At 42.1% G+C, this 16,733-nt stretch overlaps 1 protein-coding gene across 13 annotated transcripts in view; it reads right to left on the bottom strand.

Moving 5' to 3' along the window:
* The window catches only part of SFMBT1 (Scm like with four mbt domains 1), a 148,708-nt gene that overhangs the window by 89,989 nt on the left and 41,986 nt on the right, over nucleotides 1-16,733 (bottom strand). The window lies entirely within an intron of this gene.

The following is a 16,733-nucleotide window of genomic DNA, read 5'->3' as shown; positions in this document are numbered from 1 at the left end:
CAGTTGGGCAAAATATTTCTCCGAAAAGTGAACAACAAAACTCACATGCTGGGGAATGACCACTAGTGAGATAACAGACTAACCATAAAAAATGAGATCCAGCTTAAGTTGCACAGTCTACCACTTACAGCTCAGTTTCCTTGTCTGTTACATAGGGAATATGATGAAGGGTTGTTGTGAACACTACTTTAGAGGCTACTGAACCTAGGCTACAACTTACCAACATACAAAATGTTTAAGTGGTTTACTTAGACCTCAAAGCAGGAGAAAATCAAGACATATGAACGATAACACCATATCAAAAGTAACAGGGCAGTCCTGGCAAGGAAGCATGTGGTCTTGGCAGCCAGACTGCTGGGTGTGAGTCCCAAGAACCCAGCGTGCTTGCTGTGTAGTAATCAGTTGATTAGTGAAGTAATCAGTTTATGCCTCAGTGTCCTCATCTGTAAAATGCAAATGCTAACAACAGTACCTATCTCACAAAGTCACCTTGATTATTCAATTAATGTACTTAAAAGTTTATTGCATAGCAAGCCCTCAACTATTACTGCTGTAACAAGCCTCTTACTAGAATGAATGTTTACTGTTTCAAAGATGATTCCCAACCCATAAGGAAGTGAAATGCCTTCTTTTTTTTTTCCTCAACAAATACCCTTCTAACCTCTCCTAGCAAACTTATACCGTACACATTTTTAAATTAAAACACATTTCCTTATTAATTATTTAATGGAATGGAATAACATTTAATTAAGAGAGCAGCCAAAAGGTAATAAACAGCCATCATCAAAAATGTCAGAATCATCAGGAAAGCATAAAAAACAAAGTCTTTTCCCAAGGGAGTAAGAGGCTCTGCCTCAAACCAGAAGAGAGCTGAGGGGAACTCACAGTGGTTAAATTAGAGAGACCCTTGGGAGGTCCAATCACTCACCAAACTTTATTAACTCATGATTATAAGGCAGGATGCTCTGGGGATTTTGCTGCTTTGTATTGTTACATTAAACATACAAGCATTTTTAAAAGCTCTATGTTAGAATTTTAAGATGCTTAGACTACAGACACATATGCTCTACAATTAATTCACTGGAATGTTTTTAAGTTTAAGACCCTACAAGAACTAGATCATCAGTTATAAATACTGAGAACTACTGGATAGGCTACCACCCCTCAAAAATCACGACAGGCAACCATACAGGTCAGTACCTCAAGAACACCTCAAGAACCTATCCCTCAAGAATCTGTCCCTCAAGAACGCCTCCCAACTCCAGGGTAATGCTGCTGCAAGGGCATCCTTGGGGAAACACCACGGTGAATGTCTGCTGCAAAACACTGAGCCAATACCTAAGAGGCATGCTGAACATTTAACAACAATGATTCAAGGAACAAGTATTAGTTACTCAGAAAAAGTATAAATTATTTAGAACATAAAACAACTCTTCAGGAGCTTTTAAAATAAGTGCTTCCAAAAAAGGAGTAAATCTCTGGTCACTACTAGAGATGTACTACATTAACACATTAAATCTGTAAAATAATTTGGCACAAAAAGTTAAATACACACGATGAAAAAAACCAGCCTAGGTTATGATAATTAATTCAGAATCTAAACAGACTCATATGCAAGATGTAAAACCAAAACCCTAACTGGCAGAATAGCAGTCTACTTACTTACCTGTTATTTCCAAAGCTCAGCAGGACACTTGGCAGCCTTCTGTTTGGTGAGTATTAGACCCTAGTCACACCTTAATAGTTGCTTTATATAGACTTCAGTACCCCCACATCTTTCAATCTAACATATGTAAACATTCTCTGAAAGCCAAAAGTATCTATGTTAAATATATAGAAATTTTCAGTTAAATGTCTATACCTGTCAAACAGAAAGATTCCTCTTCCGGATTTCTTTTCTCCACTTTTCTATTCTTTCCTTAAAAATTATTTGGTTTCTTTCCTACCACTAAATTATTATTTTGTGAACTTAAATGCAATATTACAAAGGAGGCCAGTTTTCTAAGATTAGGACTTACCAATTCCACTTTACAGTGCTTAGTACAAAATTATTGGTATAATTTTCAATCCTTAATAATACTATGCTACTAATGGTCATGTTTTCATGTGTTATAAGCAACATGCCTTCCGGGAGTCTGAGGCACAAGAATGATGTGAACCCAGGAGGCAGAGCTTGTAGTGAGCCGAGATTGCGCCACCGCACTCCAGCCTGGGTGACAGAACGAGACCCCGTCTCAAAAAAAAAAAGAAAAAGAAAGAAACGTGCCTTCCATAAAACTATTCCTATTCCTACTAATGTTCATGTTTTATAAAAAAAAAAATAAGGCCAGGTGTGGTGGTGGCTCACACCTGTAATCCCAACACTTTGGGAGGCTGAAGTGGGCAGATCACGAAACGAGGTCAGGAGATTGAGAACCTGGCTAACATGGTGAAACTCTGTCTCTACTAAAAATACAAAAATTAGCTGGGCGTGGTAGCACACGCCTGTAGTCCCAGCTACTTGGGAGGCTGGGAGAATCGCTTGAACCCGGGAGGTAGAGGGTACAGTGAGCCGAGATTGCACCACTGTACTCCAGCCTAGCGACAGAGCTAGACTCCATCTCAAAAAAAAAAAGAAGAAAAGAAAAAAAAATAGTGTTTACATAATGTATAACTTATTTCAGTCTTGGACAAAACTATCATTGAAACAGACAGGTGCCTGAAGTCATCCAAACAGGCTGACAAGAATTTAAAACTTCATTATTTGCAAATCAACAACGCAAAAGGTAGGCTTGAGGTAGACAATTGGTTACTAATGTCTCCTTCAAACGGAAAAAATTTCCAGCACCATCTATTAAAACTGTTTGGATATAGTCCAAAGGCTAGTTGTCTTTGAGAATTTTTCTTGGGAGGGGTTGTTATTTTAATTGTTGTATTTAAACTGTTCAAAAAATAAATGGGCTTAGTTGGTCAAAACACAACCACTCACTCAGGAAAACATCATCATAAAGGTAAAATAACTCAAAGCATACACCCGAAGTCATTAAAAGGTTTTTCCTCAGTTTTGTCTTATAGGATGTGAGATAAATGCAGTATTATTCTCTATTAAAGTATAAAAGACAACTCAACTCAATTGATAAATTCACATTAAATTCCTCCAAAATGGTATTTTGAAGAGTATCACAGGCTCAGCCACATCAAGTTTGGAATTTTGTGACACAGAGTCAGATGACAGGACACTCAGCCCTTCCTGACTTGGAAACCAAAACCAAATGCTTGAAGAGACTTAATGTCAAATCTAACTATCCAATGTCTTAAGTTTACTTCAAATTCACCTCAAAGCAATCTTTAAAGAAAAAAAATCAATAAGCCATTCAAACACCAGAATACTACTTTTCTCGGAATCTTTAACAAAACGTCAAACAAATTCAGATTGTTGGACAGCTAAACTTCAAAGAGCCACCTTAATATTTGAAAATGTCAAGAAAGAGTTGAGCAAGAAAGAAAGGGAGGGAGAGAAGAAGGAAAGAAGGATGGATGGAAAGAAGGAAGGAAGGAAAAGTTTTCTCAACTTTAACAAATACTATTATCAAAACTAAGAAGTTTTGGCCTTGGGAATTCAGACATTATGCATAAAGCAAGGAAATAAACCTAATGAACAAACATTACTACTATGGGGTGATGTCAACCTTGCAATTTTGGAGAGATATTAATGAAGTGGGGTGAAGTATAAAGAGAATACTTTTTTCACTTCAAATGATGAGTAATGAAGTTCAACATATAAACATTTTTTGTTTGCTCATTTTTTCCCAAATAACTACTTTACACTCACATTACTGTCTCATTTGCAAACGTCTGCATAGTATCTTCAGCAACTATACCTAGCACTGCACTTTTACATACATTAAGCCAGCTAGCTGCCTGGATGATTTTTTTAAATCGCTCTTTGTTTCACTGAATAACTGAGGCTGGTGACTCCAAAAGTTACAAAAAACTTCAGTAAGTAACACCCAGTCCAACAGTCCTCAACAGTTCTGTGGTACACACCATTACCATGTGCCAACATTTCCACAAATAACAACAGCTCTCCATTACCCTACAGTGCTTCTCTAGAGAATTCTTCCCTACCTGCTGTGGTTTGAATGTTGTGTCTACCCAAAATTCAAATGTTGAAACTTCTTTTTTTTTTTTTGAGATGGAGTTTCACTCATGTTGCATAGGCTGGAGTGCAGTGGCACAATCTCGGCTCACTGCAACCTCCACCTCCTGGGTTCAAGCAATTATCGTGAATTATCGTGCCTCAGCCTCCCGAGTAGCTGGGACTACAGGCATGTGCCACCACGCCTGGCTAACTTTTGTAACTTTAGTAGAGACGGGGTTTCACCATGTTGGGCAGGCTGGTCTTGAACTCCTGACGTCGGTGATCCACCCACCTCGGCCTCCCAAAGTACTATGATTACAGGCACGAGTCACCTCACCCAGCCTGCACGTTGAAACGTAATTCCTAATATGACAGTATTAAGATGTGGGGCCTTTCAGGAAGTGACTGGATCAATGCCATTATAAGAAGCTTCTGAGAGCTGCCTGCCCCTTCTCGCTCTCACATTCCCTTCTGCCTTCCACCACGTGAGGATGCACCATCAATGAGGAATGACACCCCTCCAGACACTAAATCTGCCAGCACCTTGATTTTGGATTTCTCAGACTCCAGAATAGTGAGAAAATAAGTTTCTATTATTCACAAGTTACTGAGTCTCAGGTGTTCTGTCATAGCAGCACAAATGACTACAGCATCATCCATCCCCAAGGAGGAGATTGTCCATTTCTGTGTTCCAACACCATCAATGACAAAAAACTCCCCACGACTACCTTCTGGGATAATCTATTCCACTTCTAAGCAGCTCCGCCACAAAGTCTGTCTTTAACCTGCTGCCAAGTCCCTATGGCTTCTAACCATTGCTGTTGCCCACTGAGAACAAGTCTGCGCTCATTCACTCACACAAAGCCCTTTATATAGCTGAGAGAACTAACGTTCATCAACTGTTCTTCCTAAACAGGTCCTGAGTTGCTTCACCTTCCTAGTCTCTCCTCTAAAATACATTCCAGTTTATCTGTAGTCCAAAATAGAATACAAAAGAATAAAGTATTGTTTGTAACACAAAGGATACATGTTTGAGGATGGATGCCTTTATTTTACACTATGTGATTATTACACATTGTATGTCTGTATCAAAACATCTCACATACCCCATAAATATATACACCGCTATGTAGCCACAAAAATTAAAATAAAGATTTTTTTAAAAAATAATAAAATGTTAAAGTGATTTTGATTTCTGCTTTATATCGTGTATTTCTGTGACTAGGCAAAACAGGTCATGGGTAGATCTGCTCAGTTAATTAGACTTTGATATTGAGATCTTGGTAATCAGTCTTAAAGGAACAAAAACTACCCCTTCCTCAGTATGTTTCCTTCAGCTAACCAATCATTTTATAAAAGCAGATCATCTTTCAGAAGGAAAAACTAAGGGAAATCATAGGTGGGTTAGCACACTCCACAATGTAAAGGAAACAATAAATATATATTCCAATGCAGAATTCAATTCTCTCCCTTCAAAACTACCACAGCATTTTGTGGGACCCTCTAGAAGAGCATTTCACCTAGAGTGATTCAGGCCTACCTGCTCCTCAGGGTCTGGGTCCCACCTTCATCTTTCTCTGTGATTTTACACTGTGCCTGACAGTGGTGAGCTTGCAAATTCTGTCTGAATGAAACTGATCAGGAGTAGTTCTGGCAGCTAGTTAGATAGAATTGGAGTTTCAACACTCATTATTTATCATACTCATCCTTTAATTTAAAAGGGGGCCAAGAAAACTAAATTATTTAAATATTTCCCAATTTCTGAAAATGTAATGCTATATCAGTTTTTTTTAATAGCTCAAAAAATTGTACACAGAACGGGTAAAAAGGGTAGGAAACTTTGTTTTCTACATTTCTGCAAAAGCTTTCTGCAAAAGCCTTAACATTTATAAACTTCAACCAAAACCCCATAAAAAACATGTAGTTTTTGCACTGTGTAGTCCATATGCTAAATGGACATGTTTAGTTACACGTTTCTTGAGTAGTACTTTTTATTTATAGCAAAGCTATTCCATCTTATACATTATATTACACGTAAAAGTCCATTTTAAACCAAATTACTTCAAAATTTGACCTATTTTACATCTAGCACAGACTAGCTGTTCTGCTATACTGTTTAAATGCCTGCTATATTCGCAGCAGTTACTTTATAAAACACATAATCTTTATGTGCTGGCAGTAAATTTCTATACCTTTAAGGGATAATTCTAGGCTAATCAATTAGTTTATCAGCCTTCCCTATCCCCGACCCCACTCATTCACTTAGCCCTGACCATGCTAAGCATCTGCTACATGTAACTCCGAGTAGGAGGTACAACTATGTAGAAAACACTACAAAGTTACTGTGACAGTATTTAAAACAGATACACTGACAGCCAAAAAAAGGGGGAAAAAATCCCATACAAAAATTCTGAAAACAGAGTTAACAAGATACAAAAGAAAATAACAACAGTAAAATAGCAAGAGCTCAGTATAATTTATGTCAATTTTGTAACTTTTCTTACTTATACTGAAGATCAAGGAAAGAACAAAAAATCCTTTTATAACAATACAACAGTGTAAGAGATAGAAGCACCATAAGTCAAAGCTAAAAAATAAAAAAAAAAAAAAACGCAACCAATTATTGTATACTCATTACAAAATACTACACCGGGAAAAGGTCAAAACTGTAATTTGCTCTTAGAAAGCAGTAATTCAGGATATGTACAGTCTAGGCCTGTAAAGCACATCTTTATAATACAAGTAGAACACTTTCAGATAAGTTTCCAATAGAACGGTTTCTTCGTAAGCCATTACTGCAGAGGAAAACAACAACAGACAAATCCTCAACCTGCTAATAAGTTCAAACTACTTACCAATTAAACTGGGAAATAACACATTAGAAAAAATACCTACTTGTTAACAAAGTCATTGCATTTGTAACTAAAGAGATCACACAAAAGTGTGCCATCTGGTCACAAAACAGAAGATAAGGGCAAGTTTCTTTTTATAAAAGTATTCCAGCTAATAAATGATGAAGGAATGACAGAATCTCTATTAAATTACTGGATCTAGGTGCTGACCATCAAAAACAGAGACACTTACATGAATCATAAGAGACAACCTAAAACATTATGTGCCTCCTAATGGAAGAACACAACACCAACTATTAAACTATCTTTCAAAGAAAAAATCAAACTTGAATCTGATTGAGCTTCTAAACACCACAGAGAAGTTAGAGGAACATGTTTGTTTGTTTATTGAGACGGAGTCTCGCTCTGTGGCCCAGGCTGGAGTGCAGTGGGGCCATCTTGGCTCACCACGATCTCCGCCTCCTGGATTCAAGCAATTCTCCAGCCTCAGCCTCTCAAGTAGCTGGGATTACAGGCATGCAACAGCACGCCCAGCTAATTTTTATATTTTTACTAGAGATGGGGTTTCACTATGTTGGCCGGGCTGGTCTCAAACTCCTGACCTAAGGTGATTTGCCCACCTTGGCCTCCCAAATTGCTGGGATTACAGGCATGAGCCACTGTGCCGGCCTAGAGGAACATGTTAAACACCACGATGGTGAGCCAATCAGCAAAATCAAACTCTGGAAAAACTGTAAGACAAATTACCTGGTTTTATCAAATAAACTGGAAAGAAAAAAAAACGCAAGAAATTCAGAAGGACACTATAGGTTAAAAGAAATCAATTTAAAAAAAATCTATTCACTGTAGCAGAAGGAAGGAAGGAAGGAAGAGGAAGGAAGGAAGGAAGGAAGGAAGGAAGGAAGGAAGGAAGGAAGGAAGGAAAGAAGGAAGGAAGGACGGAAGGAAGGAAGGAAGGAAAAAAAAAAAAAAGGAAGGAAAAGAAAAAAGAAAAGCCTGTACACTGAAACTGGAAAATATGGCTTAGTTAACTAAAAAAATACCTAAATAAATGGAGAGGCATACCATATTCACAGACTAGAAGATTCAAAGATGCCAAAGGTAATTCAATGGACATGGAAAAAGGGTAGTATTTTCAACAAATTGTACAGAAACAACTGGATACCCACATGGACAAAAATGAACCTCAACCTTACCTCACACCATACATAAAAACTCAAAATGGACCATAAACCTAAACGTAAAAGCCAATATTTTTTAATATCCAGAAAAAGAAAATAGAAAATCTTTCTGAGCTTGGACTGGCAAAGAATTTTTATTTTTATTTTGAGGCAGGGTCTTGCTCTGTAGCCAAGGTTGGAATGCAGTGGCACGATCACTGTTCACTGCAGCCTTGACCTCCTGGGCTCAAACCATCCTCCCATCTCAGCCTACTGAGTAGCTAGGACTACAGGCCTATGCCACGATGCCTTGCTAACTTTGTGTATGTTTTGTAGAGAAGTGGTCTCACTATGCTGCCAGGCTGGTCTCAAACTCCTGAACTCAAGCCATCCTTCTGCCTCAGCCTCCCAAAGTCCTGGGATTACAAGTGTGAGCTACTGCACCCAGCATGGCAAATAACATGACATCAGAAAAAGCACAAACAATAAATTGGGACTGTATCAAAGTTTAAAACGTTTGCTCTTCAGGTCAGGCGCAGTGGCTCATGCCTATAATCCTAGCACTTTGGGAGGCTGAGGTGGAAGGATCACCTCAGGTCAGGAGTTTGAGACCAGTCTGGCCAACATGGCGAAACCCTATGTCTACTAAAAATAAAAAACTTACCAGGCACAGTGGTACGTGCCTGTAGTCCCAGTTACTCAGGAGGCTGAGGCAGGAGAATCACTTGAACCTGGGAGGCAGAGGTTGCGGTAAGCCAAGATCGCGCCACTACAGTCTAGCCTGGGCAACAGAGTGAGACTCTGTCTCAAAAAAAAGAAAAAAACCTTTTGCTCTTTAAAGACACAATGAAGAAAAAAGACAAGCCAGGGGCTTAAAAAGAAATTTTTTTGCAAAACATATGCCTAATAAGGATTTATATCAAAAGCTCTTAAAATAAATAATCCAATTTTTTTGTTTGTTCGTTCGTTTGTTTGTTTGTTTTTTGGTTTTGTTTTGTTTTTTTTTTTTTGAGACAGGTTCTCGCTCTAGTCACTAGGCTGCAGTGCAGTAGCACCATTTTGGCTCACTGCAGCCTCAACTTCCTGGGTTCAAGCGATCCTCCTGCCTCAGCTGGGACTAGAGGCGCACGCCACCACACCCAGCTACTTTTGTATTCTTTTAGTAGAGACAGAGTTTCACCTGTTACCCAGGCTGGTCTCAAGTTCCTGAGCTCAAGCGATCTGCCCGCCTCAGCTTCCCAAAGTGCTAGGATTACAGGCATGACCCACCACACCCGGACAACCATCCAATTTTTTTTAACGAGCAAAAGATTTGAATAGGTACTGCAGCAAAGAAAACATATGAATGGCAAATAAGCACATGAAAAGATAGTCACTAGGTAAATACAAATTAAAACCACAATGAAGTATCATCAGACACCAACTAAAATGGCTACAAGACGAACAATACGAAGTTTAATAAGGATGTAGAAGCGAGTCCTCATACAATGCTGGCGCAAACGTAAAATGGTACAGACACTTTGAAAATGGTTCGGCAATTTCTTAAAAGCTAACCATAGGCCAGGCGCGGTGGCTCACTCCTGTAATCCCAGCACTCTGGGAGGCCGAGACGGGCGGATCACGAGGTCAGAAGATCGAGACCATCATGGCTAATACGGTGAAACCCCGTCTCTACTAAAATACAAAAAATTGGCCGGGCATAGCGGCGGGCGCCTGTAGTCCCAGCTACTCCGGAGGCTGAGGCAGGAGAACGACGGGAAGCCGGGAGGCGGAGCTTGCAGTGAGCCGAGATCGCGCCACCGCACTCCAGCCTGGGTGATTGAGCAAGACTCTATCTCAAAANTGAAAAGATAGTCACTAGGTAAATACAAATTAAAACCACGATGAAGTATCATCAGACACCAACTAAAATGGCTACAAGACGAACAATACGAAGTTTAATAAGGATGTAGAAGCGAGTCCTCATACAATGCTGGCGCAAACGTAAAAATGGTACAGACACTTTGAAAATGGTTCGGCAATTTCTTAAAAAGCTAACCATAGGCCAGGCGCGGTGGCTCACTCCTGTAATCCCAGCACTCTGGGAGGCCGAGACGGGCGGATCACGAGGTCAGAAGATCGAGACCATCATGGCTAATACGGTGAAACCCCGTCTCTACTAAAAATACAAAAAATTGGCCGGGCATAGCGGCGGGCGCCTGTAGTCCCAGCTACTCCGGAGGCTGAGGCAGGAGAACGACGGGAAGCCGGGAGGCGGAGCTTGCAGTGAGCCGAGATCGCGCCACCGCACTCCAGCCTGGGTGATTGAGCAAGACTCTATCTCAAAAAAAAAAAAAAAAAAAATTAGCTGGGCGTGACGGCGGGCGCCTGTAGTCCCCACTACTTGGGAGGCTGAGGCAGGAGAATGGCGGGAACCCGGGAGGCGGAGCTTGCAGTGGGCCGAGATCGCGCCACTGCACTCCCGCCTGGGCGACTGAGCAAGACTTCGTTTCAAAAAAAAAAAAAAGCTAAACATAGACTTATCATACAACCCAGCAATTCCACTCTTGGGGATCACCAAAAAGAAATGAAAACAGCCACATAAAGACTTTAACACAAGTGTTCACTGCTAAGAACTAGAAATAACCCAAATGTCCATTAACTAGTGAATGGATAAACAAAATGTTTTACCTATCTATACAATGGAATTATTCTCCCAGCACTTTGGGAGGCCGAGGCGGCCAGATTACGAGGTCAGGAGGTCGATACCATCCTGGCTAACACTGTCAAACCCTGTCTGTACTAAAAACACAAAAAAATGAGCCTGGCACGGTGGCGGGCGCCTTTAGTCCCAGCTACTTGGCAGGCTGAGGCAGGAGAATGGCGTGAACCCGGGAGGCGGAGCTTACAGTGAGCCGAGATCACGCCACTGCACTCCAGACTGGGCGACAGAGCTAGACGCCATCTCAAAAAAAAGGGGGGGGGGGATTATTCTCAGCAATAAAAACAAACTACTGATACATGCAATAACAAGGATGAATCTCAAAAACTTCACGCTATATGAAACATGCCAGACACAAAAGACTACATATTGGATGATTCTATTTGTGTGAAATTTCTAGAAAAGGCAAAATGGTACAGAAAATACATGAGTGGTTTCCCGGAATCGGGATGCATTGTCTGTAAATGACCACATTTTGGGGGTGATAAAATGTTCTAAACCTAAACGGTGGTGATGGTTGCATAACTCTATACAATTACTAAAATTCATCAAGCAGGTCACTTACGATATAAAATATGCTTCAATAAAACATTTTTTTTTAAAAAAAGAGATATCAACACAACATGTTGGTCATTTGGATCCTATAAACAATATTTTTAAAATTTATTTTTGTTATTGTAAAATACACATAAAATTTACCATTCTAATCACCTTAAATGTATAGTTCTGTGGCATTAAGGACATTCACAATGTTGTACGAGAAAATTTTTTAAATTATAGCATGTGTAACAAAGGGAACTGAGCTCTGCATAAATTCTAGTGTTCATAAGAAAAAATGTAGATCAGGCCGGCCACGGTGGCTCACGCCTGTAATCCCAGCACTTTCAGGCGGGCGGATCACGAGGTCAGGAGATCGAGACCATTCTGGCTAACATGGAGAAACCCCTTCTCTACTAAAAACACAAAAAATTAGCTGGGCGTGGTGGCGGGCGCCATTAGTCCCAACTACTCGGGAGGCTGAGGCAGGAGAATGGCGTGAACCCAGGAGGCGAAGCTTGCAGTGAGCCACTGCACTCTAGCCTGGGCGACAGAGCGAGACTCTGTCTCATGAAAGAAAAGAAAAAGTGTAGATCAATAATATTATTTTGCTAACGCCTTGGAGAGTGTAAAGGTTGGGTGCAGCTTCAAGCTGAGGGCCACCCACCATGCCCCCATCGTGGTGGTTCCCCCAGGTGCTGAAGGGCCCAGCCATAGCTCTCGCTCTCGCAGGGTCCCTCCAGTGTCTACTGTTTCCTACCTAGGGGTGGCTGCAGCCATGTCTAAGAAAGCGCCAGCGCCCACCCACCTGGACCGAGGGGCTGGTTCTGCTCATGCTATACTGGTTCTGCTCCTCGTCATCTCGGCGGTTCAGGCAGAACCCCAACGAGCTTGTGATCTGGGTCCTGTGGGCGTATGAATATGGGGCCAGCCCTGTCCCTCAACCCTGGGGAGCTGGTGCTGCCGGTCGACCTGACTGGCCCACAACGTTTTCCGCTACCACTGCAAGGGCCTGCAGGGCGATGGCTGTGCAGCGCTGCTCACCTGGCTACTGACGGCCTAGCACCCGCAGAACTGCCCTGCCGGCCATCGACCACCATGGAAGGAGCAGTCAGCTGACACGCGAGCTGGATACTAAACTGGCTCTACCATGAGCCGCCCTCGGTCCCTCCACCTCCTCTTACCCCTTGTCTTCCATGCGTAAGCCAGGGACGCCAGAGGACGTGCTCTTCGCCCAGGCCTGCGCCAACGTCTGCTGATCAAGGGCCCAGTACAAAGGCCGTCATGGAGATCCAGATCTTCACCAACAGCGGACTGCTCTGGTTCCAGGGCCAGCCAGGCCGCGCAAGGACCTCACGACTGGCTGCTGGGCCAGGACGTTCCCGGGGTGACAGTGAATAAGCAGACCACCAAAGGCTTCTGGAACCCTACATGAAGGAGGCCAAGCGCAGCCGTGGACACTGGCCTGCAGCCTGGGAAAGGAGCCGGCGCCCCACCTCCTCTGACCAGGCCTGCGGGGAGGAGCCACCTACGCGCCACAGCAAGTCCTGGGACTGGCCCTGCATTCCAGGGTGGGGCAGGGAGGCTGGATTCTGGGAGAACTGCTTCCGGGTTGCACTGGGGAAGTCATGGAGATCCAGACATCGCAGGGGAGGCAAAAAGCCTTGGTCAGCGCTCTCTTGGTGTATCCCTCCAGCTTCCAGAGGAGAAGCCACACACTGATGCTATGTTCAAGGGCTCCAGAAGATAGGAGTTTGTGTCCTTGCCCCCAACCACTGCTGTGGGTGTCACTGGCCAAAGGTCATGAGGGGAGTGGGCCACATGAGTGGCCACTTGCCATGACTCCCTGAGGAGGGTGAGCCCCCACTCATCCTGTGCCATGTTATGTTTCCACCCAGGCAGCAGGGTAGGAGGCACAGTGAGTGCACCTACCCCTCTGCCTGATGGGCCCCCCAAGCTCTACAGACCAAGCAGGGAGACCCCATGACCCATGGCGTGAAAGCACCTTGAAGTTTTTACTTTTTTTTTTTTTTTGGAGACAGAGTCTCGCTCTGTCACCCAGGCTGGAGTGCAGTGGCACAATCTCGGCTCACAGCAACCTCCGCCTCCCGGGTTCAAGCGATTCTCCTGCCTCAGCCTCACGAGGAGCTGCGACTACAGGCATGTGCCAATGCCCGGCTAATTTTTGTATTTTTAGTAGAGACGGGGTTTCACCGTGTTAGCCAGGATGGTCTCGATCTCCTGACCTCATGATCTGCCCGCCTCAGCCTCCCAAAGTGCTGGGATTACAGGTGTGAGCCACCATGCCCAGCCTACTCTTAAATTTTTTTAGGTTTTTATTTACTCACTGCTTTAAGCATACATGACACTTTGATTTTATTCCTCCGTTTGTAATGTTTTTTCTCTTAAGCCACTTTTTTTTGCAATGCCTTCCTCTTTGAAAGCATTAAAAAAATAGTATTTTGTTTATATTTCAACAACAAAGAGTACTTAATGTTTGGCATACTAAAATATTTACCAATAAAACAACCTGATATTTGGAATTTTTTTAAGTTTTAAAAGTGTGATCACTGTATTGTGATCACACAATTACATTAGGAAAATGTCTTATTCTTAGAGATGTACGCTAAAGTATTAAGAGTACTGGGTCATAATGTCTGTAATAGAGCCTCAAATGTTTCAGAGGGGACTATATACATACATATATATGCCTATATATACATATATTACACATATACACATATATAAAAGACAAAGAAAGCAAACAGTGATTCTAGGTAAAGGTGAGAACTCAGCAAAAACGTAAATTAGTACAGGTTTGTTGGAAAGCAATGTGATGATATCTCAAAAACAGAAGACATTTACAAAACTAAAACATGCATAATGCATGCTCTTTGACCCGACACCCCTTCTAGAAATTTATCTTTAAAAAACTCACATAAGACCACAAAGCAAAAAAGGGTATTAATTACAACATGTTTTTTAATGGTTTCATACTCAAATGTCTACTAATAGGTGGTTGGATGCTTAAAATGAAAAAAATAATATGAAAAGAAGAAATGGGTGTGGGTACAGATGAAACAGCATTGGCTGTGAGTTTATTATAGAAGCAATCTTTGAATATGTTTATTTGGATGTTCATCTCACTGTTTAGTCTACTTTTACATATGTTTGACACTCTCCCTAACAAGTCAAAAACAAAAAAGAACCACACAAAATTCCAAGGGCACAATTCTTTGCAAGTGGTCATCAACTCCCTTTCCTTCCCAAATTAGTAACATCAACATGGGAGGGAAGGTTCTACACTACATAAACAAATACATATAAATATTAAAGTTCTTTCTGCCTGGACAACATAGTGAGACCCTGTCTCTTAAAAAAAGATTTTCTTTTAGTTAGCTAGGTGTGGTGGTTCACACCTGTAGTCCTAGCTACTAGAGAGACTAAGACAGAAGGAATACTTGAGCCCAGAGGTTCAAGGCTGCAGTGAGCCATGATCATGTGTCACTTTAGCTTGCATGATAGAGTGAGACTCCAACTCTTCAAAAAAAAAAAACAGTTCCATCACTCTTAATTGTTCTTATATCCTCATGTCATCCCCGAACAGAAATGTTTTGCTTTCAAGCATCTTGAATCCAGTAGTTAAGTAGATGGCAGCTCACATTTCCTGTGCTCTCACCAGCAAGCAGCTCTTCATTTCTAATACAGGAACCACACTACTCTAGCTAAGGAAAGAAACAAGTGTAGAAAAAGCCAGGCACGGTGGCCATGCCTGTAAATTTTAGCACTTTAAAAGGCCAAAGCAGGACCACTTGAGCCCAGGAGTTTGAGACCAGCCTGGGCAACATAGGGAGATGGGAGATCCCATCTCTACCAAAAAAAAAAAAAAAAAAAAAAAATTGTAAAAAATGTGCCAGGCATGGTGGCTCATGACTGTGGTCACGACTACCTGTGGAGGCTGAGGCTGGAGGATCATGTAAGCCCAGGAGGTCAAGGCTGCAGTGAGCACTGATCCTGCCACTGCATCCCAGCCTGGGCAACAGAGGAAGACCCTGTCTCAAACACACACACACACACACACACACACACACACACACACACACACAAATGAAAGAAAAGATTATTGCCTGTTTTAAACTTTGTTTTCTATGGAGTTGTTCAGCTTTTCCTATTAAAAGTTCAAATATGTGTACTATATATTGTGTCATTTCTGAATTATAACAAAAGCAAGAAAGCTTAGAAATCACCCAGCCCAGCTGGGCGCGATGGCTCACACCTGTAATCCCAGCACTTTGGGAGGCCAAGGCGGGTGGATCACGAGGTCAGGAGATCGAGACCATCCTGGCTAACATGGTGAAATCCCATCTCTACTAAAAATACAAAAAATTAGCCAGGCATGGTGGTGGGCACCTGTAGTCCCAGCTATCGGGAGGCTGAGGCAGGAGAATGGCGTGAACCCGGGAGGCAGAGTTTGCAGTGAGCCGAGATCGCACCACTGTACTCCAGCCTGGGCGACAGAGTGAGATTTCATCTCAACAAAAAAAAAAAAAGAAAAGAAAAGATATCACCCAGCCCAGTATCTTGAATTAACAAACAAGCAAAACTATCCAGGCCCAAAGTTATTATTTCAAGTTATAATAATGTCAGTATTCTGTAGTTAGGAGGTATTCTCCACAGTCTAATTTGAATAAACTAAGTGCTCACTGAACACCTGCCACAGTGAACTGTAATGAATAACGAGCAAAAATTGGAAGTCTGTCTTGTGGGTGCTAAACTCACAGTCCAAGGCCACTGACTACCATCCAAAACCCTACAGTCATTGGGTTCAAGAGCCCACAAACTCAACACCTGCTCAGCACCAGCCTGCTTAAACTGGAAGCAGGAATTTTCAAAACAGCCTCCTCTTTCTTTCACCAAGTCATATGATATTCATTAAGTTTCAAAGCAATGAGAAAATACAATGTAAGTTAAAATTAACCAATACTGATAGTTAGATGAAGATTTCTAGTTATTTGGTGTTTTTCCCCCCTTTTTGGTCCTGGCCGAGGCAAGCGGGTCATTTGAGGTCAGGAGTTTGAGGGTGAAACGCTGTAACTACTCGAAATACAAAAATTAGCCAGGTATGGTGGCACATGCTTGTAATCCCAGCTACCTGGGAGGCTGAGGCGAGAGGATCGCTTGAACCCAGGAGGCAGAGGCTGCAGTGAGCTGAGATAGTGTCACTGCACTCCAGCCTGGGTGACAGAGCGAGACTCCATCTAAAAGAAAGAAAGAAAGAGAGATGAAGAGAGAGAGACAGAGAAAGAAAAAAGAGAAGGAGGGAGGGACGGAGGGAGGGAGGGACGGAGGGAGGGAGGGACGGA

Source organism: Rhinopithecus bieti, unplaced genomic scaffold (assembly GCF_001698545.2).
Source record: "Rhinopithecus bieti isolate Rb0 unplaced genomic scaffold, ASM169854v2 scaffold_64314, whole genome shotgun sequence".
NCBI classification, from domain to species: domain Eukaryota; kingdom Metazoa; phylum Chordata; class Mammalia; order Primates; family Cercopithecidae; genus Rhinopithecus; species Rhinopithecus bieti.
This window is presented reverse-complemented; position numbering and strand designations above follow the sequence as displayed.